This window comes from Thunnus albacares, chromosome 22 (genome assembly GCF_914725855.1).
Source record: "Thunnus albacares chromosome 22, fThuAlb1.1, whole genome shotgun sequence".
Lineage (NCBI taxonomy): Eukaryota > Metazoa > Chordata > Actinopteri > Scombriformes > Scombridae > Thunnus > Thunnus albacares.
The window spans coordinates 3,351,332-3,374,326 of record NC_058127.1 but is presented as its reverse complement, the minus strand read 5'-3'; the positions used below and the strand labels follow the sequence as shown (position 1 = coordinate 3,374,326).

At 39.0% G+C, this 22,995-nt stretch overlaps 1 protein-coding gene and 2 long non-coding RNA genes across 6 annotated transcripts in view; 1 reads left to right on the top strand and 2 right to left on the bottom strand.

Moving 5' to 3' along the window:
• LOC122974137 (butyrophilin subfamily 3 member A2-like) overlaps nucleotides 1-22,995 on the bottom strand; it is a 95,189-nt gene that overhangs the window by 24,308 nt on the left and 47,886 nt on the right. The window lies entirely within an intron of this gene.
• Nucleotides 8,132-11,031, top strand: LOC122974345. Its single transcript, XR_006400356.1, has 3 exons — nucleotides 8,132-8,496; nucleotides 8,862-8,869; nucleotides 11,021-11,031. It is a non-coding gene; the product is annotated as an uncharacterized LOC122974345 (long non-coding RNA).
• Nucleotides 10,444-15,496, bottom strand: LOC122974296. 3 transcript variants are annotated; one of them, XR_006400292.1, is made up of 5 exons: nucleotides 15,102-15,496; nucleotides 13,913-13,959; nucleotides 12,698-12,788; nucleotides 12,177-12,344; nucleotides 10,444-11,176 (listed from the first exon to the last, which is right to left on the bottom strand). It is a non-coding gene; the product is annotated as an uncharacterized LOC122974296 (long non-coding RNA). The 3 variants fall into 3 exon arrangements; XR_006400290.1 differs by lacking the exon at nucleotides 10,444-11,176 and having other exon boundaries at nucleotides 11,275-12,344; nucleotides 15,102-15,495; XR_006400291.1 differs by lacking the exon at nucleotides 10,444-11,176 and having other exon boundaries at nucleotides 11,275-12,344; nucleotides 15,123-15,495.

The following is a 22,995-nucleotide window of genomic DNA, read 5'->3' as shown; positions in this document are numbered from 1 at the left end:
TTTTACTACAGGAATTTGATATGTTTTTTTGGAGCTTAGTGAAAGTTCAATCAGGAAGACTATCTTTTGTATGCCATCTGTAGTTCTATTGCTCACACCACTATGTCATACTCATCTCTCATGCATGCTCACTCTGTTTGCAAACTGTCAATGCCTGGGGGCGTAGTCTGAGTTTCAGTTGTTACCAGCTGATCACTTCTATCCAATAGCACAGTGACACAATTTCATTGTTAGCCTATCATCTGGTTGTTGTCTTTTTAAATATGTCTCTCTCTCTCTCTGCATTAGTCTAGCATGCAGCTGTTATGTGCGCACCTCCACCTCCCCATCTCCGCCCAGTCTTAGTTGCAGGATCATCAGTTCCAGTTGCAGGATCATCAGTTCCATTACTTCATCAGCTGTCAGTCTCATCCAAAGTCATCAGCCACCATCGCCACTAGGGATGTGCATAGAGCCCAGTATTTGTATTTGTTGAGGCAGCAAAATTATTTGTAGTTGTATTTGTATTCAAAAAAGTGGGAAAAAGCTTAAAAATCCTGTTTTTGTTTTTGTTACACTTTTAATTTTAGAAAATTAAAGAGTCCTTTGGCTCTCTCTCCATCCTTCCAGCCTGTTGATTTATCTCTCATGGTACAGAGGCTAGCTGATAAGGCTCACACTCACTGCAACGCTCAGATGTTTGCACTCCCTCTCACACACAGAGTTGATGTTGACTTTGCCAGGGTCACGACCTTTAACATCTTCATTTCAGTGCTTTTCACCTGATCCAACATTGTAATTTCGGCCACCTCTAGAATTAGCTGAAATACCTGCAACTTTATGGGCTCTGCATTAAAATCATGTAGGGTTCTTAGCTTCAGCTCCTCCTCACAAAGTCACTGTAAAACCAAATGCAGTTTTGTCACTAATAAAGCAGTACCGTTTATCTCAAGACACAACTCAAGGAATTTGGCCTGCAATTAACTCACTGCTAGAACAAGGTGTTTTAATACCTACGTCCAGCCCCTGCAACGAACCAATACTCCCAGTTCCAAAAGCTGGCAGACATGGGGAATGGTGCTTAAACCTTAGAGCAATTAACTCAATTGTAATTGCGGCCACACCCATAGTACCTGATGTAAATTCTATTTTGGCCTAAGTACCTTCAAATTCTAAATTCTACAGTTATGGATTTGTGTTCGGCCATTTTCTCTATCCCATTGCACCCTGAAAACCAATATCTTTTTGCTTTCACCTTTGACGGTCAGCAATACACATTCACCAGGGCCCCTCAGGGCTTTACTGAGTGTCCTTCTATTTATGCCACCGCAGAGAAAAGAGACGTTGATGACCTTGTTTTCCCTGGTGGTAGCACATTGCTTCAGTACACAGATGACCTCCTGTTGGCATCCCCTTCTGAAAAAGCCTGTAAACCTGACTCCATTGTCCTTTTAAGGTGTCCAGCTGAGAAAAGACACAGTACATCACTTGTTACTGCATCAGTTGCAGTTTTGTCAGTGGAGAGTCTCCTACTTGGGCTACTTGTTGGAAAATGGCCACTGCCTCCTCTCTCCAGAGAGAGTCAAACTGCTGACTGCAATGCCTCCTCCTCACACAAAAGCTGAAATGTGCTCCTTCTTGGGCATGATCAACTATTGCAGACACTAAATCCATGATTACACTTGTAGGAGGACAACCGCTTGTTCTTTAATTGCGTTAACTAATCTTTGATTCTACAGAAAAATAAGGGACAGACTCCCTGGATTCCTAAGTTTGTAAGAGCAGACCCTCGGCCTGCAGAACTGACCTTTGTAACCCTCTAAGTGGGATTTGATCAGTGGTGCTCAACAGACTCAGAAAGATCTCCTAAGAAACCATTTCAATAAGTTGAATTATGACACAAACTAAAAGCATGAGCTGATCTAAAAGGCCACTTGGACCGGAGAAAAACAACTCCCACTTTGGATGGAGCAAGACTCTTATCACCAAAGCCATAAAACTAACCCACATTCCTGATGACTTTGTGAAGCCTCCCTGCAAATCTGAGGCAAACCTGAAATTCATGTAAATTAAATGTCTAATCATTATGTAACTTATATCATGTTATTTGTCATGTAAATAAAAGAAGAATGGTATAACTTTCAGAGGTATATGCTTCTCTACTAAACAGATATAAGACTTAGGTTTTATTAACCTTTTATACTACAGGTGACAATACTGCCCTCTATTGACAAGAGTTAAATTCTCTTATGTGAGGAGTTAATGAATGTTTGATAACCATGTATTTGTATTTTAAAATCACCCAATTGTTTAACTTGTGATCTATTAACCTCATAGACAATCATATTTTAATAGTTAAATTAGATAAGTAGTAATGTTGCATGAATTAAGATTCTGAAGTAATAGGAATGTAAAGATATAATGTTTAAAAGTTTAAAGTTTCTTTTATTGTTAAACAATAGTCACATTGAATGCTTTTATATTATGAAGTAAGTTATGTAAACTTATATTACATATGTTTCTGAAAGTAATCTAATCACATAAGTGTCGCCTAACTTTATTTCTTTTCACTATAGTATGAAACTTTATTTCAGTAGATGGTTTAAGATGTGTAAATAGTTTGAGAAAGTTGAACTAATGAAGGTTGTATGCTTAGACATCATGAAGTGTTAATATGAAGGTTAATGTTTGTTATTAGAAGATTTGACTTATCATGAATCATGTAAACTGCTCAGCTGTTTCTTTAATGGTTTTACAAATATGATACAAGCTTACAGGACCGTTATTAAATCAGAAATATCATGAATGCTTGGACATTATGAAAAGATGTGTTTACAGCTTTAATGTGAAATAAGCTTTAATGTGAAATAGGCAACAGTGACTTGAAGTGTGAGTTTTTGCATGTAAAAACTCAGAATTAGATTTCCCCAAATTCCTTTACTTCAGGAGGCGCAGGCTGCAAAGCACCAGCCACACCTAAAGCCCTTAGAACACAAAATTGAATATTCATCAATACTGCAGCGCAAAACACTTTAGAACACTTCTTTGATCTTTCCTCGCTCCTCAATCCTTGCTTGAACCAGAAATTGTTCTGGTCTGCCATCTTGAAGGCTGTCCCAGGTCTCCTATTTCTCCTCTGAGATACGAGGAGCGAGGAGGAGTTTTAAGTGAGGAAACACGAGAGCAGCCTTCATGGAAGTCTTTTACCAGCTGACACGCCCCCTTATTGGATATCGGTTGTTGATTGGACGCTGTAGCTGATCGGACTGATCTGATACATCACTGCAGTTTCATACCGGAGTGAAAACAGATAACAGAGTAAACTCAAATGTATCACTCCCAAGTTTTAGATTTTATTTATCTAGTTAAAAATCTGTGTTAATTGTCGGTCTGATCAACAAAAGAACCATAAACAACTTTCTTCATTTATTAGAAAGATTTTTCTTTTCATGATCTGTTATTTCCCCCGTTAACTGTTACTATAGATAAAATTAAAGTCAGGGAGAGTCTGTCTGTCAGCAAGAAACAGTTTAAACACATTTATATTTGATAGAATTTGTCCTCATTTCCATTCAGTCACATCTGAGGCTGAAAATTCCTGAGTGTCAGATTTGATATGAGTTACATAATTTAATTTTTCCCTGAAACATTTAGCCCAATAAACCATTTCCAGTGTTCAAAAGATACCCTGATCATATTCTGGGTTATCAAATAATGAATTCACTATGAGGATATCAATAAACAATGAATAAGTAATATGAATGCATTCTGCCAGTAAAAATGGTTCATGTGCCTCTGAGCAGGACACAGTACACAGTATAAATAGAGAATGCTTCCAGAGTGTGTCCTCTGATGAGTTCAGTATTTAATCAAACCCCACTGTATGTTAGGTAATACCTCATGTTGATCTACAGAAAACTCTAGCATCTCACATCGTTTTGGAATGAAATAAATCAATGACAAGTGGAACCAATGATGACACTATGATTAAAGGTCCAGTGTGTAATATGTGTGGTATTTAGCGGCCTCTAACGGTGAGGTTCTAGATTGAAGCAATCTGACGCTCACCCCTCCCCTTCCTAACACTTTGGAGAGATTCCAGAAGCTATGGTGGCCTTCAAGTACAAGAAGCTATTTGCTGAAGATGTCATCGTCCACGACAACTTCGAGCATTTCTAACAAGTCAAGCGATGAGGTGAATATGTATTTAGTTGTTTAGTCTATAATACTAAAGGTTATAGCTCACAAGTAAGATAGCAATTATGAGTGTTTTATTGTTTTGGTAATACAAGCTAACATTAGCAATGTAATGCTAGACAAAACTTACAGTTATTTTATTCTAACATTAGGTGTTATTGATAGCAAGATAGCGTTGGCAGGATAATGTTACATATTTTATTATCCTTTTGCAGAGTCAAGTACCAGAGGTTAGGGGGAGAGGAGGAGGGCAAGTTAGCGGTGCTGCTGCAGGCAGGGCCAGGCAAGGGAGGAGAGCAAACACCGGCACCTCAAAAGCAAGGCAAGAGGCTGGAAACCCTCCAAAGGGACCGAAGGGAAGCGACTGAGGTTTGATCTGATTCACCAGCTTCCTCACTAACATTACTAGCGCTCCCTCTCTTCATTCACCCTCTAGCTCACTCGACCACAGCTGCTCTCTCTCTCTTTTTCTCTCATCTTTTCTAAAATGAGTCGGGAAGCTGACAGAAAAGTCTAACTTACCTTTTTATGTTATCAAACGAGGAGAAATGTTCTCCCCGTCTCTTAATAATGTCTTTGTCATCCCTCAGAGTTTACAGCTCTGATCAGTCTGATCTCGATCGACGCCGGCATGCTGTAAAACCACACATGGAGGCGGCTTTATACTGGCTTTGTGTGGTTCAGTGTAAAAAAGCAAAGGCCGATCCTCTTTATGGCTATAATGCCGGTTCTCTGTATAAAAGAGGCTACTGAAAACATCAGCAACACTACTGAATGATTATATAAATACTATACAGGAACTGTATCATGCAGCAATATTTTGTTGTAGACATGTTTGGGAACGCTTGACAGGCTACAAACCATATTCTGCACTACCGTTACCATATTTCCAAGATATCATGAAACTTACAACCTATAAAGCCTTATCTGTGTTTTTCCTGTGTTTTATTTTTTCAGAGACTTCTTGCAGAGATGACCTTGGAGGAGCACAGGCAGCTCACCAGTGAACTGCTTCAGAGGCAGCCAGGGTTCATTTTTGATGCCTTGATGATGCATCAGTGCAGGCATGGTGTCCCACTATTTGCTGAAGTGCCAGGGGTACCATGGTGTACTTGTAGTAACTGTACAGACATGCCTACAGACGAGGAGAGGAAATGCTGTGGCCAGTACTGCCCTGAAGAAGGCTTTTTATGCATTCACAGGCAGTACCGGGAGACATTACAGTATTCGGCCAAACCAGGAAGCCTGAGGATGACAACCAGGAGTACCGTTATGCTGCCTATAGACATTTCATCTATTGACAGCATGGCTCTTTAGGCCAGGGAAACCGACTTGTCATCCCCAGTTGGTGTGTTTGGAGGATCAGGGACAAGTTCCCTGGTCCTCCAAAGACAGTACACTGGTTTCACATCTGGCCTCTGAGTTTCCCTCCAGGTCCTCTGGAACGTTATATATTATATATTTATATATTTTCTGGATAATTATTAAACTTTTTGTTTATATATTTACATTTGTTCAATTTCAATTTGCAAGGTTACCAAAGAAAAGATATTCATCAGATGTAGATGCCGTAATTATTGCAATGATATACATATTAATATATACTTATACAATGACAGTACTTCCCTGCAGTCAGTACATTGTCATTACCACTTCCACCATTAATTTATATTTTCATTATTTATATATTATAAAGCAACATAAGACAGTAGTGAAGTTTGAATACCACTGATCCTCAGAACAGGGCATTGTAGAACATGTTATGGATTCATTTTCATTACCACTTCAGGTTATATAAACTGTAATTTACTAGTATGAACCACAAAATAAAAGTATAAAAAACAACACTAAGAATAATGACATTTGTAGTGTTGGGACGGGCAGTAGTGCGTTTGGTTATTAGCAATAATTCATAATTATCATAGATAATTATGAATTATGAAAATAAGATATTGTCAACCTTAGCTACTGTTGGATCTGTGAGGAACATAGTTGATTGTTTGCAATAATTATCAATTATCAAAGATAATTAACTAATTATAACAATTAATAGAATTATTAAAGTGAATTAACAAATACGGGGCACCACCCGGAAACCGGGACCAATAACCAAACAAGGTAGTCTCATAAATGGGAGTTCACCTAGAATGTTAATATCTGAGAGATATCAACATTCAAGGGTGAACAAAGAAGGGTGAATTCGAGCTCTGACTCCTTCAATCAGTCACTTTTCACAATATTACACACAATAATGACAGAAGAAATTCTCTTTAAAGATATAACATTGTTTATTAAACTTAGCAAAATTAACAAGGTTAACAAATGCTTCATTCAATAAACAACAATCCTAAAATCTAATCCTACCAAACAAAACACAACAGCTATGTACAGGGTTGGACACATGCAGGGGAATGCGTGTGTGTGTGTGTGTGTGTGTGTGTGTGAGACAAGATGGCGACGGGGCCTGACGTGATGACGTCGTCACTCTGCGACGCAGACGTGACTATGAGGGGAAGTCACATCGCGCGAGAACCAGATGGCAGAAATAAGGCGGTGTCTTGGTTAGACAGAAGGAAGATGGCGCCGTCTAGTGGTCGGCGTCTTGCACTCACCCAATTTTGTGAAAAACACACTTGTCTGATGGCGGATAAGGAAAGACAAAGCGAAGCTTTGTACAACATTATCTGACCATCAGATGTGCAAAAGATGTCGGTGCGTGTATGTGTGTGTGCGCGCATGTGTATGTGTTAGTCGGAAGAGAGAGGGAGGAAGGAGAGAAAGCGATCGTGAGAGGAAGAGAAACAGTTCCTTTGTCCACAGACAGTGCGCATACAGACGGCAGTCTGTGACGCACGTTGTCTGGTTTCTGATCGACAAAGCAACTTACTTTCTCCCTCACGATGGCACAAACACAGCAGTAGTCCCAAGCGGGACAAACACAAAACGGTCTAGCGTGGTGAACACAACTAAACAGGCAGCAAACTTAAAATACTAGAGAGTAGAGCAGGAAAAATGGACTCAGCGGTCCGTAAACAACACAACAAACAATAGGAAAAGCTAAATGCTAAGCAACAGCAACTGATGCTGATAAGAACACACAATTAACACTGCCTCTGCCCAGACTTATGCCTCTTACTTGGTCGCTTCAGAAAGCGAGCAGGGTGTGTGTGTGTAGTCCGTCTTTATGTCCGGCTTTGTCCTGGGCTCGGATGCAGACGGTGGCCGTTCTCGCACGGTCAGCAGTAAAGTCAAAAGTACGGCAGCTGGCTCTCAGCGGCATGGCGGAGAGAACAGTAGAGTCAACTCGGTGAAGAAGTTTTTCTTCCTTCTCGAGGGAATTTGAGGATGCCGGTTGCAGCAGCGGTCTCTCTCGGATCCGGGAATGTGTTCGGGTGAACACGGGCGAAGTCTCGTCTCGTCCAGTGAGGGGAGTCTTCGATGAGGGGAAAACACCTGCGTGGGGTACCCCCTTTAGTCGACCTAACTCAGAGGAACAGAAGTTACCCCTAACTCAGTGACATAGGAAATGCGTGTGCTTCAGGGCACGTTCAGTTTTTAAAGGGGCGGTGATGTCACGGCTGCGTCATCAGGACGCTCCGCTGTGCAGGAGCATCTCTGCCAATGAGACTGTATGTTGACTGTTCCCTGCTGAGGTGTGAAAATCGCAAAGCATCCTTGGAAATGAAGTTTGCAATGGACTCCCATTGTCTGTAAGCAGCATTTTGGCGCTATTCCTTTGTCTCGGGGAAAACAAAGGAATAAAGCACCTCGTGGTCAGGCCTCACAGGTTACATGTAGGCCCTCTCTGTGTGACCTCGTGATTTGAGGCCAAACAGTAGTATAAATGTCTTTTATTTAACAGAAACATTTTTGGACATCCTTTTCAATCTGGACAATAAAAGGATAAACATGCAGCTTTTACTGTTCAAACACAAACATTTTGACAGCTTATTCTGTGTTCTTCAGAGTTGATTCTGATAAAGACAGAATAATCTATCAAATCATTAGTCTGTTTGAACACTAAAAGCAGTGTGATTAAACTTATCTGATCACCTTCCAGCGGTCAAATTGCTGCACATATAATAGCTGACAAGGGTCAGACCAAAGCCACACCAAAGGTATTCAATATACTGCTCTGGATGAAGATGCTCTCAGGGCAGGTACAACACCCATGATTCACTGGCACTGCTGTTCCTCATCTGCTCCAGGAGCTGTGTGTAGAGCAGCAGCTGCAGGGAAAACTGCTTCTGTGGAACACAGTACCATTACACATAGAGTTAATTTACTATTTCATACATTTTAGTTGTACATGTGAAAATAGTGCTGTTTAACCAGGAGTAGGACTTACAGGGTAAGTTAATATGCTACATAGGCAAACAGATGTGTATGACTTACCTAGACCTCTCCTGACTTGTGTCTGCAATACTTCTGATATGACGGGTGCGAATATCACAGACATGGTGAATAATGCCAACCCATAGTGCAGGGATGTCAAACGTATGGCCCGCGGGCCGGATCAGGTTTAATCCGGCTCGTTAGAGATGATTTTGCAAAGTATAAAAATGAGCTGAAATTTTTCAATGAAAGAAACTGCTGTTCTAAATGTGTCCACTGGATGTCGCAATAGCAATTCTGTTAAGCAAGCAAACTGTTTATACCAGGGCTGAGCAAGTAGGCCAAGGAAGTACAGCTAGTCCGGAGCTACCTTGTCGTGCTGCCTGCCCTACTATGTCTTCTACTTTGAACATTATGTGCTTTGGCACCCTCATTGCCCCAAAATGTCTCTGTCAAAAAAGAGAAAAGTGGACGCAGAATGCAGAGTGTTCCATGAAAAGTGGACATCCTCTTATTTATTCACGGAAGTGAATGGGAAAACTGTGTGTTTGGTGTGTTCACAGCATGTTTCAGTGCTGAAAGAATATAACCCCTCGTCGCCACAATGAGACTCTTCATGCTGTCAAATACAACAACTTTCAAGGACAACAGAGAAGAGAGAAGGTGAATGAATTGTTGGAGGGTCTGAAGAAACAGCAGTCTGTGTTTACTCATAGCCGAGAAATCAGTGACGCTGCAGTGAAAGCTAGCTACCTTATTGCTAATGAAATAGCAGTGGCTTCAAAACCATTTAGTGAGGGTGGATTTGTGAAAACATGCATGCTGAAGGCTGCGGAGATTGTGTGCCCTGAAAAGCGCTAGGCTTTTGCAAATATCAGCCTGACAAGAAACATAGTTGCAGACAGGATTTTTGATCTTTCGGCGAATTTGGATAGTCAATTGAAGCGCAAAGTCATTTATTGCCTTTTCAGTTGCAGTTGATGAAAGCACAGACATTACAGATGTTGCGCAACTGGCCATATTCATCCGCGGAGTTGATGACACGTTGACTGTCACCGAGTTCGTGGAGTTGGTGTCAATGACGGATACTACAACAGTAGCTGATATTTTCACTGCACTCGTCGGTGCGCTGGACAGGGTCGGAATGGACTGGTCCCAAACCATCAGCCTGGCTACAGATGGTGCGCCCTCAATGATCGGGAAAAAAGTAGGTGATGTGACAATGTTCAGAGAGACAGTGCAGACTGCAAATGGAGGACGCGATTTTTGGACTTTTCACTGTATTCTGCATCAGGAGGCTTTGTGTTGCAAGTCATTAAAGATGGATAATGTCATGAAGGTGGCCATCCAAACTGTTAATTTCATCCAATCCAGAGGCCTGAATCACCGTCAGTTTGCCCGTCAGTTAGCCTTGTCAGAGAGAAAGACCACAACTATGGCCTGCCGTACCACACCAAGGTAAGATGGTTAAGCCGAGGTGCTATACTGAGGTGTTTCTTTGATTTATGAGAGGAAATTGAACAGTTCATGGAAAAAAAGGGCAAACCAGTGTTAGAATTTCAGTCCACAGAATGGATGCAGGACCTTGCATTTATGGTGGATGTTACAGAGCACTTGAATAACTTGAACAAAAATACTGCAAGGCCACAACAAAATTGTCACGCAGTATTATGACAGCATATGTGCGTTCAAGTTGAAGCTGTCATTGTGGGAGACCCAACTGGCAGGTGGTGATGCAGCTCACTTTCCTTGTCTGAAAGATGTGTGCGCGACCCAACATGCTGTGGACATGAAGCGGTTCAAAGATAAAATTACGGGACTATTGCGGGAGTTTGAGCAACGCTTTCAGATTTTTGGTGAACTGGAGAAAGACGGCACAGTTTTTTGCTTGCATTCACCGTGAATGCCTCTGATCTGCCTGTCAACATCCAACTTGTAATAATAGACATGCAGTGTGACTCAGATTTGAAGGGCAAATTTGCCGCAGCTGGCTTGGACACATTTTATTGGTATCTATTGCCAGGTTACCCCAACTTGACAGCCCTTGCTGTAAAAGTGTTATGCATGTTTGGAACCACATATCTTTGTGAGCAAGTTTTCTCTGCAATTAGCATCAATAAAACAAAGCTGCGCTCAAGGCTCACGCACAAGCACTTATATTTATTTGTATTTCATTCAATCCCAGATAGGCTGTGACTTAAAGTTGAATAGCTTTATAAATACACTGAGACAAAGTCTAAGTTCCAATCACTGAGGCACTGTGTTCTTAAAATTGCACCGTTTTTTTCCTCAGAATTTTTAACTGTTTTGTCACATTTTCAGAATGAGCTTGTTCTATTTTGGACCAAAGTAAAACAAAGAAAGCAATCTGAAGTTCATGATTTTACCAGTCCGGCCCACTTGGGAATAAATTTTCTTCCATGTGGCTCCTAAGCTAAAATGAGTTTGACAACACTGCCATAGTGCCTAAGAAAAATAAAACAGCACTATAAAAAGTCCCATCACATAGAAATGAATGAACTTGCGATTAGAGATCATATTTATATATATGTTGTGTACTTGCCAGAAACTGCTTGGTTGTGTTTGCTGTCTTACAACATCACCAAAAAAAGTTGATGTCTTTCTGCCAGTTGAGGTGAATGGACTGTCCTTTTATCTTTACTGCCTTGAGGGGAGAAACAAAACATATATAATAATTTCAGTCAAGGGTCTTCAATTGTATTCCATGGAGGGCTGACAGTATGCAGATTTTCATCCCAACAACATTGATTAACACACTTTCAGTCAGAAACAAGTAGCTACTCAGTGAAATCAACTTTTGTTGGCTTTGGTTGTAATGAAAACCTATGTACTCCTGGTCATCAATGGCACATGGTGAAATACCCCTGACCTATTACACAGTCATTTTAGGATGAAGATAAAGGCAATACCATGCATCGATGCTACAGGACCTCTCTCATAGCTGGAGAAACAACAGCAACATCAAGAAAATAAGTGCTTTATTATACAGTCACATACCACTGTAATACATTATGTTATGTCCTAAGATGCTGGGAGCCTTGGCTGGCCTGGATAAACACACCAAAATAAATAACAGAAAAATTCTACTTCTAACTGATGAATGTAAAATTAAAACTCTGGTAGCAATTACATGTTTTTCAACATTGAAACAGGGAAAACGTTACTTGTGTTGGACTATAAGCTAACTTTGCCCCCCAATGTGTACATGTGCTCCTAAATGACAAATTAGGAGCAAACAATGAAATTATGGAGCACTGTGAAAAATATTCACAGAATGTATTAACCGGGTGATGAGCAGACTTCTCCTCAATTTATCTTTCACACTAACTCATTACTCTGACTTACTGTCTTTAGCACATCACCAGCACTAAGTATCTTAGTTAGTTATTGGTCCATGTGTTATCTTACTGCCACAGAAAATGAATAAATCTTTGGGTTATTAGCACGACATTGCTTCCCTGTGTCTCTTATCAAACCACCAGCTCTGTGAGAGGCACAAATTGAAGCTAAAGTGTGCTAATATTTAACGTTACATGGCGGCATTTCTTTTCAGGGAAACTAATGTCCTGCTAATAAACGTTGTACATCATCTAGGTTTTGAACCATTAGCAACGGGGCAAAATAAATATACATTGCACTCTTACCTGTCCAGCAGAAAATAGGAAACTTCGGCATCAGTCTGCAAACATTTCTCTCATCAGGGATTTCCATCTGGGTTTATCCTCATTTTATGCTGTCCCTTGTCCCAATTTCGTTTAGCTTCTTCATGTTTTTGTTTCTTTGACGATGACAATTTACGTTCCTGTGATTTCCTAAATAAGTATGATTTATCAAATTTTGGTTTCAAAAACTCACAATACAAAACATGTAAGGCTCTCACTAGAGCCAGTATTAGGTTTATCCGTTCTGCGCTACTGTAGAAACATGGCAATGCAACATGGCAGCCACCGTGGAGGGAGACCCGCTCCTATGTAGATTTAAAGGGCTCATTCTAAGGTAATGAAAACATAATTATTATTTTCAGCTGATTAGACACTAATTAAAATATACTTATAAATAATCTATTCAATTTTTACCAAGTCTGTTCTTTTAGATGCCACTAAATACTACACACTGGACCTTTAAAGCATCTGTACCAAGGTAACTATTGGTGAATTAAGCTTACCTCTGACTCCAGCTTTTAACCCTCAGGTCTTTAAGCTTCTGAGCCTTTATGTCTGCCTCTGCAGTGCCTGGAAAGCGCCCTTACACTTGAGCTGTCAAAATAGAAAGACAAATATTGAGAAAGAAAATAAGATTCATATCACACGAGGAAAGCACTGTAAATGGTTTCAGGATAATGATGAGGTTTTGTAAAAATACAAGGACTATTTCAATTTCAACACCTACCTGATACATGCCAGATTGGAGAAAAGAAGTCAAAATTTGGAAATACAATGAACAAAGATTACATACATGGAATAACAAATAATTAGAAAAAACTCAACAAATTCACAAAAAGCTTCTCAGTGAGATTATATTATTGTTAGGATGGACACACATCACAAATCTGCAGCCATAGGCATTTATATGATTTTTATCAATCCGACCCTATTTCAACCATAACTCAACTGTATCTCATGTTGTAAATGATCACATTTGCCATCATGCATTTAAAAACTATAACATGTAACACCACTGCTGGACGGGAAACAATGGCATGCAGGATTGATGAGCCCTGGTACATACAGGTACACAATACAGGTTAACGGGCAAGGCACAAAATTAGCGCCAACCACCAGACAAATGTTGGTAAAATACGCAAGTGGCTGGTAGATTTGCTTCAATCACCAGCCAAAAAATCAGCGATAATCTATTGAGTGGCTGGTAAAATTTGAACATTGACTAGCTATTTGGCTGGTGGACAAAAAAGTTAATTTTGCACCTTGTCAGTGGGTTACAGGCAATACGAGTTAACCGACCAGTTTAATTTGTGTAAAAGCATGTGTGCATATTTTGTAGCAGCCTTGTGAGATTTAATATAATAATATAATATAATATAGCTAAACACAGTGGATGTCCATGCATAATATCACTGCACTCTGGCACAGTACTTCTATCTACTGGTTGGAGAGTACTTCATTAACATTTTAAGTCAGTTGTTCTGAAACTAGATTTCAATGTTTTCTGCACTTTCTGCACAAGGGGTTGTTTAGAGACACTGAGACCAAAGATTAACTTTTAGCAACTGAAGTTAAAAGCACTAAGGATGAGCTACATTGTTTATCACTATACATCACAGCAGTTCAGCACTGTTTGGCAGGTCTGTATCTGTACACAGCACCAGTAAACCTACAGCAGGAACTACAAAAACTACACAATAAATACCAATAAAGATTACCTGCTCCAGCCACCTCCTCTCCAATGTTTTTATGTGAGCAGAGTCTTCTGTAATAAGAGATGGAAGTATTATGTTATACCTGTATAGGTAAATTAAATGTTATTCACTTTCAAGTATTAATAATTCTTCTATGATAATGTACAACCCAGAATTAGAACATCTTTAAAATTCTTGGTTGACTGTCAAAATGGCTTAATGAAAAGAGATGTTGCTATGGTAACCTGGCCTCAACTTTAACCTCAGTGTGGTAAGGCCTTATGTGTTGGCAGAATGATCTTTGCCTCCCTCTCACCCAAAAGTGATCTGGCCCTTTATTTTAACATTAGTTTAATAGGGTGTATAAATTATATTGGTCAGTAACACTGAATACAGTTCCCATCCCAATTTATCTCTCAACCTAACTTGGAAAGTATTTCACTCTGTGAGTTCTACTCTGTCCTAGCTTTATCTGCTTCTGAACTGCGACTGTTCACGTATATTCAATTCAATTCAGTTTTATTTATAAAGCACCTAATCATAACAGAAGTTATCTCAGGACTCTTTACACATAGAGCAGGTCTAGACCGAACTCTTTAATATACAGAGACCCAACATTCCTCCATGAGCAGCCCCTGGTGACAGCAGCAAGGAAAAACTCCCCTTTAACGGGAAGAAACGCCAAGCAGAACTGGACTCTAGGCGGACGCCATCTGCCTTGACCGGTTGGGTTGACACGTTATTGTAGTTATATACTCAAAAGAAAAGACAGAGAGAGAGAGAGAGAGAGAGAGAGAGAGAGAGAGAGAGAGAGAGAGAGAGAGAGAGAGAGTATACTGAAGTGGAAGAAATAATTTCTACTGCTGTATAACAGGTAGGTTAAGTTAAAATATGCCTTTTGAGTTTCCTTCTGAGGGTCTTCAATTGTACTTACAATTAATGATAACGTTAATGATAACGTTGTGCGAATCACAGAGTAACGTTAAATTAACGTCGACGTAACGTTACACCGTGCTAAATTCACAGATAAAGCTATGCAAGGAATGATTTCACCGAACAATTAATTAAACGTAGCAAATAAAAAAAACAACCAATTCATGTACTTATGAAAGCATACGACTTAACGTTACAGCTATTAGCATCTAACTAGCTAGCTGGTATGATGTCAAAGTAACGTTAGCGTTAAGCAAGTTTTAAGTTAACAGTTACTCACCACTCACTACCAGTAACTTACAGTTGCTGGGTATTTTCGCCATCCTCCCCTTGTCGGCTTACCAGCTGAGCCGTACTCCACCAGCCCGATCATGTCAGTTTCATTCAGTATTTTCTTCTTTTATTTGTCTTTAAATATACTAATTTGGTCGTCGTCGACCCGATAAATCACCGCATCCCGATCCATTTCTCTGTCTCCGTCTGTGACGTTAATCTGCTCCCAACGGTCAAAGATGACGATGCATTCAAGTGCACCATCCAAGATTTGTCTTCATCAAAAGCTTGTCTCACGTTTACTTACAGAGGATAATAGACCTATGTAAAGTAATTTTTTGGTGCAGATTTTACTAACTTAATACGGATTAAATTAAATGAATTAATGAAATGAAAAAAATAGACCAGACATGTAATGGATCAAATAATAAACTACGGAATATATAAACGGTATTACAAAAACAAACCTACCATATTGCTCCATAGTGAACATCAGAAACGGACATGGGATACGTTATTTACAGCATATAAATGCGACATCTCACATATCATAGTAATATATGTGTTTTTGAGACCGTTGTTGTTGACGTTTATGATCATTTATGTATTACACTCGATAATTGTAATATTTCCGTGAGGTCCCGAAGGCAGCATGGGGAACCTAGAGTGTATGGGCGGGAAGCGCGAGCTCCGTGGCTCAATACTTATATTAATATACTCAGTACAGTTAGGTGGCGTTAACAAAATGTCCAGGAGGAGAACATTTTACAAAGAGTACCTTTTCGATCCAAAAATCAAAATTCCTCTTGACACTAAGTTAATTGGTGGAATTTCTTGCCCTTTTAGTGCAGTTGAGAGCATCAGTTGTGTTGTGCTGAGGTAGTTATGGTATACAGGAAATAGCCCTATTCCACTACTGTAGTAAATCATATTGTGGCAAGAATGGCGCCACTAAGGAGAAATGACAGTCCATCATTACTTCAAGACATGAAGGTCAGTCAATCCAGATTTCAAGAACTTTAAAGATTTGTTCAAGTGCAGTCATAAAGAGGATCAAACTGTGATGAAACTGGCTCTCATGAGGACTGCCCCAGCTAACCAGTGAATCTGGAAATATCTTTGAAAGACTTACCAAAGAGAGAAAATGGACAGATATACAGTAAGGAGACGGATACAGCATGTGTGGGAAACCAGACTGAGATCAATATGCAGAAAGAAACATTAGAGTCCCTGTTGTCACCTAAAAGTAAAATTAAAATAGGGAGTTTTTTAAAGACACAAACACTGAATAATAAAAGGTTGGTTTAGACAAACATATTCAATGTGCAGAGTGCTGAGAGTGAAGAGAAACCACAGGGAGAGGCACAGTGAGCTTGGAAAGCAAAAAATAAAAAAGAGAAACACTGATCCATTTATGGTCATATTGTGCGATCTTGATTTTAACAAATAAGCAAACTCTCTCAGGATAAAGTGGGCTCCTCAGAAATGCCATCAGTATACATGTTACGACCCTCTAAAACAGCTCATTTCAAAGAAGGCCCAAACATAATGTAAGAGTCAGGAGGATCAGAAAAGTCAAACCAATTTATTAACAAAAACCAACAACTATCAAAAGCTGATGAGCAGACCAAAAGGAACAAAAAGAAGGGAAAACACCCAGAGCAACCCACAAAGGGTCTCAGGATCTGGACTCTGCTCTCTAACCTAAACCAGCATGAAAACTAAACCTATCAGAAATAAAGCCGTGACCCATCAAATAAACAAAAGACTAACAAAGGAAAAAGCTGAAGCATGACAGTAACATACAAAGGCTGGGAAGTGGAAAAACAGAGCAAGCCTCATTCCTGCCCCCTCTTTGTTGGTCCGGCCGCCTGAGAGAGAACACATGACATTATGAGTTGAATGTCAAATGTAATGCACATCATATCCAGCAGGGGGGAGCATGTAACAATGCATGATGTACAGTACATCTATGACATGTAAGTTTTATGCAGTTTAAGTTCTTTGGGTTTTTTCCAATATGTCCACAGGCTTCAAACACACCACAAATATCTGTATATGAATAGTCAGAGAGAGGAGAGTAAAACCAAAAACTATTTTCTCTTCATTCTTATTGGGATTAAAGGATATAGCTGGTGATTTTCTATATTTTTTTTATTGTCAACAAATCTCATGTGCAAACCCAAACAAACAGTGATCTGATCTACTAACAAGTATTGTGTGTGTATCAGTGGCGGCTGGTGACTCAAAAAATTGGGGAGGACAGGAGGAAAACCAACATGGAATCTTACAACAAACCGCATCACACTATATCATCGCCCCCCACCTGATGAAATCAGAGGGGTGGGGGGCAATTTTATATGCAAATAAAACAATTTGCTTTCAAAAACAAAAACCTGAGTGGTGAAAAAGCTGCTTCTTTAATACATTTAGCATATTGTTTCTAAACAAAGAAGTGCTCATTTTAGCCTTGCAGTGGTTCTGAATGTGTCATTTTACCAACAAAGTGAAATTCAGATTTATAGTATTGTTCTGTTGTGACAACAGATTTATGTTCTCATCAAAAACAGACAACATATCACATGATTTACATGTGTTTCTTATGTATTTTCTTAGTAAACAGAAATATATAAAGTAGCACAAAGCTTATAATGTGATACAGGAACAGATCAGTGTTGAATACAAGAAAGACTGAACACTAAAAACATTCACAGATCTAAAAGTGTAGGTTCACATCAGAAAGTATTAATGCATGTATCAAATATTTGACTTACACACTCTTATCTATATACACGATATACAAAATATAGTCAACAGCCACAGAGACATTTAACCATCAGAGATGACATTAACAACCAAAGAGAGAGAGAGAGAGAAGCTGTATCTGACTCACATTATCTGACGTCTTCTTCTTTCTTTCATGGAGATGAAGTATTCATGTCATAATGTCCATTTGTAGCTGTTGGTCATCTTGTTTGCTAGTTAACAGAACTTTGTGGCTGCTGGTTAACCAGTCTGATATCATTAGCAACAATGACAAACAAGCTAACTCTCCTGGTTGTTTCTCTGGTTGCTTCTCTCTCCAGCCTCCCTGGTGGCGTCCTGCCGCTGCTGTGCTGCACAGTCCAAATTCATTCTCCCGTTAGCTTAACAACAGTCCTTAACAGTCCTTCCATGGATGTATAAAGAGTCCTTCAGCCTGCTACAACAAGCTAACTGTTGCATTGGCTAATGCAAGGAGCAATCTACTGCTCTTTTCCACTGTTGCTACTCTGCCTTACAGTGGAGAGAATTGAAGATGAAATCTGGAAACTATCATTGGACCAACGCAATGTCAATATTGCATTCTGGTTGTTGATTGGTTGGGGAGAACGTCCCCCCCCCCCTTGGAGCATCATTTTACGTGTCTTGGCCAATCATAGATTTGCATGAAAAAAAATTAAGTACATTAAATTGATGTAATTGCGGAGGACAGCAGGTACTCGTCCTCCTCTGTCCCCAACTCCCCACAACACTCCCCACAGGTATCGCTGTTGAAGCATTTTAACCAGAATTTCAATAATGGATTTTTTCAAAAGAAGAGAGAAAAATTATTTTATAAATAATACTGAGATTTGGTAATGGTTTATTTCAACCAAATATTCTTTTTTATGTTTTGATCTTCTTGTTGCCTCTCAAAAAATAGAGGAGTAACCTCCTCTGCCTCTATGGACCAGCCTCCACTGGTGTGTATCCAAAGCCTGATATATCTTGTTCCTCTGTGCCGTAGACCTCTGTTGTTGTCCAAAAACTATTAAACACACATCAGTAAGCCACACCGCTGCACTGTGTGACATGTTCCTTCATTCTGGAGATTATGGTCATGTCTGTTTGTTTAGAAACTCCTGTGGAGGGTAACAATGGTGTTGAATGTCTTCCATTTGTACACAATCTGCCTGACAGTCGATTGGTGGAGTCCAAACTCTTTACAAATGGTTTTGTAACCTTTTCCAGCCTGGTGAGCATCAACAACTCTTCTTCTACAGTCCTCAGAAATCTCTTTTGTTCGAGACATGGCACACTTCCAAAAACCTGTGTTGTGAAGCTCAGACTTTGATAGTAAGGACTCAGATTTCTCTTCTTTAATTATTTTTGGATATTAATTTCCCATTTCAGCATGCATCATTGGTGTCATGGATGATAACCTTTTTCATGGGTATTTCGTTATGATGAAATTGTGATTTATGCTGGCCAATGAGGGTAACAGTTGGTCTCTATCGATGTTTCAAATCCATCGTGGAAAACATAGAGAACGGATCCTAATATCCTCAGTATTGTGATGGATTCTGTCGTCTTCTCAGATCCACAGCTGCTGTAAGGACGTCAGCTGGAAGCCTGTTGGAAATCAAAAGGTTATTATTCATCTTTTGCCCTGGGTATTATAAACTTAAAAACCACACAGCAGCCAAACTCAGTAGATCATTCATTCACTACTCAGGCAATAAAAAACACATCAACTAATCACATGGCACAAAATTTATGATTTTTCATCTGGATTAATAAATCTGTTTTCACTGGATTTCTAGAACAGGACAAATCTCCTAGACAGCAGTCGTTTCTCTCAACCACACACAAAAAATATTCACAACCTTCACATGTAATTTTTTTTTTTTTCAAAACAATGTATCTTAAGTGAGCCTTCAAAGTTCACACATTCAACATTTTTTATGCATTATTAAGACATCGTCGATACTATAAGTTATAATTAAAAATGCAGCTCTTGTGATTAGAAAATTGAACTCTCTCTGTGATTTCAATATAAAAATGATCAATCATTCAGCCCTTGTGGTATTGTGGATATGACCCTGTTTCTGTACATCGTGTTATGAATCCATATTGTCAGTGTATGAGGGGATGTATGGTGATCAGTGTATCTGTGTCATTTTACAAGAAATCAAGAGAAAATGGAATCTGTGTATATTAGCAGTGCTGTGAGTACAGTCTTGGTGCTGCAACATTATATAAACCCAAATGTGGAATAAGATTAAGACACACTAGTACTAATGTATAGATTAAAAATCTGATGCCTGATGTACATGATCATATACCAGGATACTTATACAGAGTTCATTCACTCCCAACAATATTACCTGATTGGACATGTCGCTGGGACTGACATCTCTTCCTTCTTGGGTACTGTCGTGTTCTGTGGTTGAGCTCTGACTGGCTGGACTGGTGTCTCTCTGCGCACACACATACACACACACACACACACACACACACACACACGCACAAAAACAAAGGTATTCACAAAGGACTAATCAACAGTCTGAGAGAATAGAATAGTGAAAACCTGGTTCATGCAGCATATTTCTCAGGTTTACTGAGAAAAAAACATGAGTGAATTTATGTTGCAATACCAACAAAAGTCTCAGAGCTGGTTGGTGACTGTTTTCTCCTCTGAGTCAAATCTCAAGTGCACAATTTATTTTTTAATTTTTGTGGTGAATTCAACATGCAAATTGGAAAGTAGTCCTCTAAACTAAACTGAACACATAAGTATAAAACATACATCAACTAAATCTAATCTTTATCTTGTTTGCTCTCACAGGACAGTGAGAGTAACAGTCTCAGGTTTGCTCTAATATCTAGTTCAAGTCATCTTGGTCTCAGCAACAAATCTACATCATATGGAAAAGATAAAGAGAGAAGACTGCAGCTAATTGATTTGAGTGAAAAGATGAACCTCCTTGTTCTCCTTCTCCAGCTCCATCCTGAGTTTTTCCTCAGTTTCCTTCCTCTTCTTCTCATCCTCAAGCTGGTAGACAGAAGAGAGATGAAGGGAGACATTGTATTCTATTAAGTGAATAATTAATAACATCCTGTTATTAAAACCCTGACATATTTAAAAGTTAAAAAAGTAGGGGGTGGAAAACAAAATCAATGTTAACTAGATGTCAACCTCATATTTAATCTGAGAAGAGAAACGTTGAGGAGAGACAAGTTCTTGAGTTATTGAGTTAAACAGTAAAACATATCACATGAAAAAAGTCTGATTTATGCAACATTTTGATTTAAACAGAGAGGTCAGATATTCATGCAAAAGTTCTCTTAATCTTTAGATGGAGTAAAGTCATGTTTCTGTCTGTGTCTGTCTGTACAGTGTGAAAGTAAATAGAAGAGAGCAGAGAGTCTGTTTGTCTCAGTAAGAGTGTTTCTGTAAGTGTTAATACTCAATAAAAATAACACACTCACTTTATGTTGTGATATTTCCTGGACCTGTTATTCTCTACATCAGGACACCTCAGATCACATTATTAGACGTATAGCAGGACTACCAAAGGATAAGTGTAGGCTGATTATCTGAACTGGGAACTGTGGTTAAACTGTTTCCATCTACACTTGTCAGCCAATCAGATCATTTTCACACTCTTGTTATTGATAAATAATGTTGCTGTTATGTTTAGTTTTTTCATTGTTTGTATTTCATCACATATTAATCAGAAGAAGCTTCAACACTCAGATATCAAACTCTAGTTTCTGCTGACTCAGCTGTTTGTCATTCAGGTTAACAGAATCAACATCACAGCAGTGATCAATTCAACTACCATCATGTATCAAACTGACACACTGTTACTGGTGATGTGTGTGTATCAATAATATCTGTAATCATCTTAATTAAGAAAATGAATTATGATCAGATTAACCTCAGTTTCCTTCATGCTCAGCCGACTATTCAGGTCCGTCACTTCAATCTCCAATTTCTTTTTCTCCTTCAGGAGTTCATCTTGTTTCTTCTCTGACTGGGAATGAAGAGAGACATGGAGAAAGACTAGATGAGAGACATGATGTTTTTATAAGACATGGTTTAATGATACAACACAATCACACCTATTAAAGGTTTGATTCATTCAGCATTTGAATTGAAGTACAAGTGAATGTTTGGGTTTTGGTCTGGAAAAGGACTCAAGTCACTCTGGTCTCAGTCTGACTACACAGAGAACATAAACATCTGTTCTATATGTGAGAACATAGAAGATATTTACTGTTGGTGATGAGGTGAGATTTGTTTAAATGTTTGTTGTTTTGTAGTTTGTTATACATAGTTCTGTTGTTATTGTAGTTTTTTTCATAATTATCATATTGAATAATTGGAAAGTTTGGAAAATGAGAGAGAGCACATCTTTGAAAATGCTTTCAAGGGCAAAAAAACAATTAGATGTTTGGAAACAAATTGATATGTTACTGAAAAAATTCAAAAAGAGAAATGGCTGCTAAATATATTCTTAATAATTAAAGTAAAACAATTAAGCTCGTTGAGTAAACCTGAGTGAAGCCTGAAGCCTGTGCAAGCAACATTATATTTGAGTGCAAGCACACAGTTTGAGCAGAAACATAGGAAATCTAAGCACAAGCAGAGGCTATTTGAGTGCGAGGGCAGGGTTTTGAAAAACAAATTACAAAATTTGAATGTGAAATCAATAAATTATGCTCTCAAATTGATATACCACGCTCTTGAATAAAGATAGGGAAAAAGCTCCATAGTGGAGGTCAGACAGTCTGCAGGGTTTGAACAAACAAGTAAAACACTATGAATGTCTCTCAGGAGAAACTGACCCTCAGTCCTGGTTTTGGCTTCTTACCTTTTCATGACTTTTCTATATTATTAATGTAACCACACACATCCAGTGATCATAAAGATGAAAAGTTGAACTAATTCATAATTAACTACCTGAATGATTCAAGTTATTTGTATTTCCCCCCTTATACATTTCATATTTGTGTTGCGTCCTGCTTCTTGATGCTTCTTTTGAAACCTAACATCTTGTTTCTTTATATAAAGTTTTACTGTTCATCTTGCTTGGACCAGACTTTTATTTCTCCATCTCATGTTAGTTGTTCTTGGTTTATCTTTCCTCCAC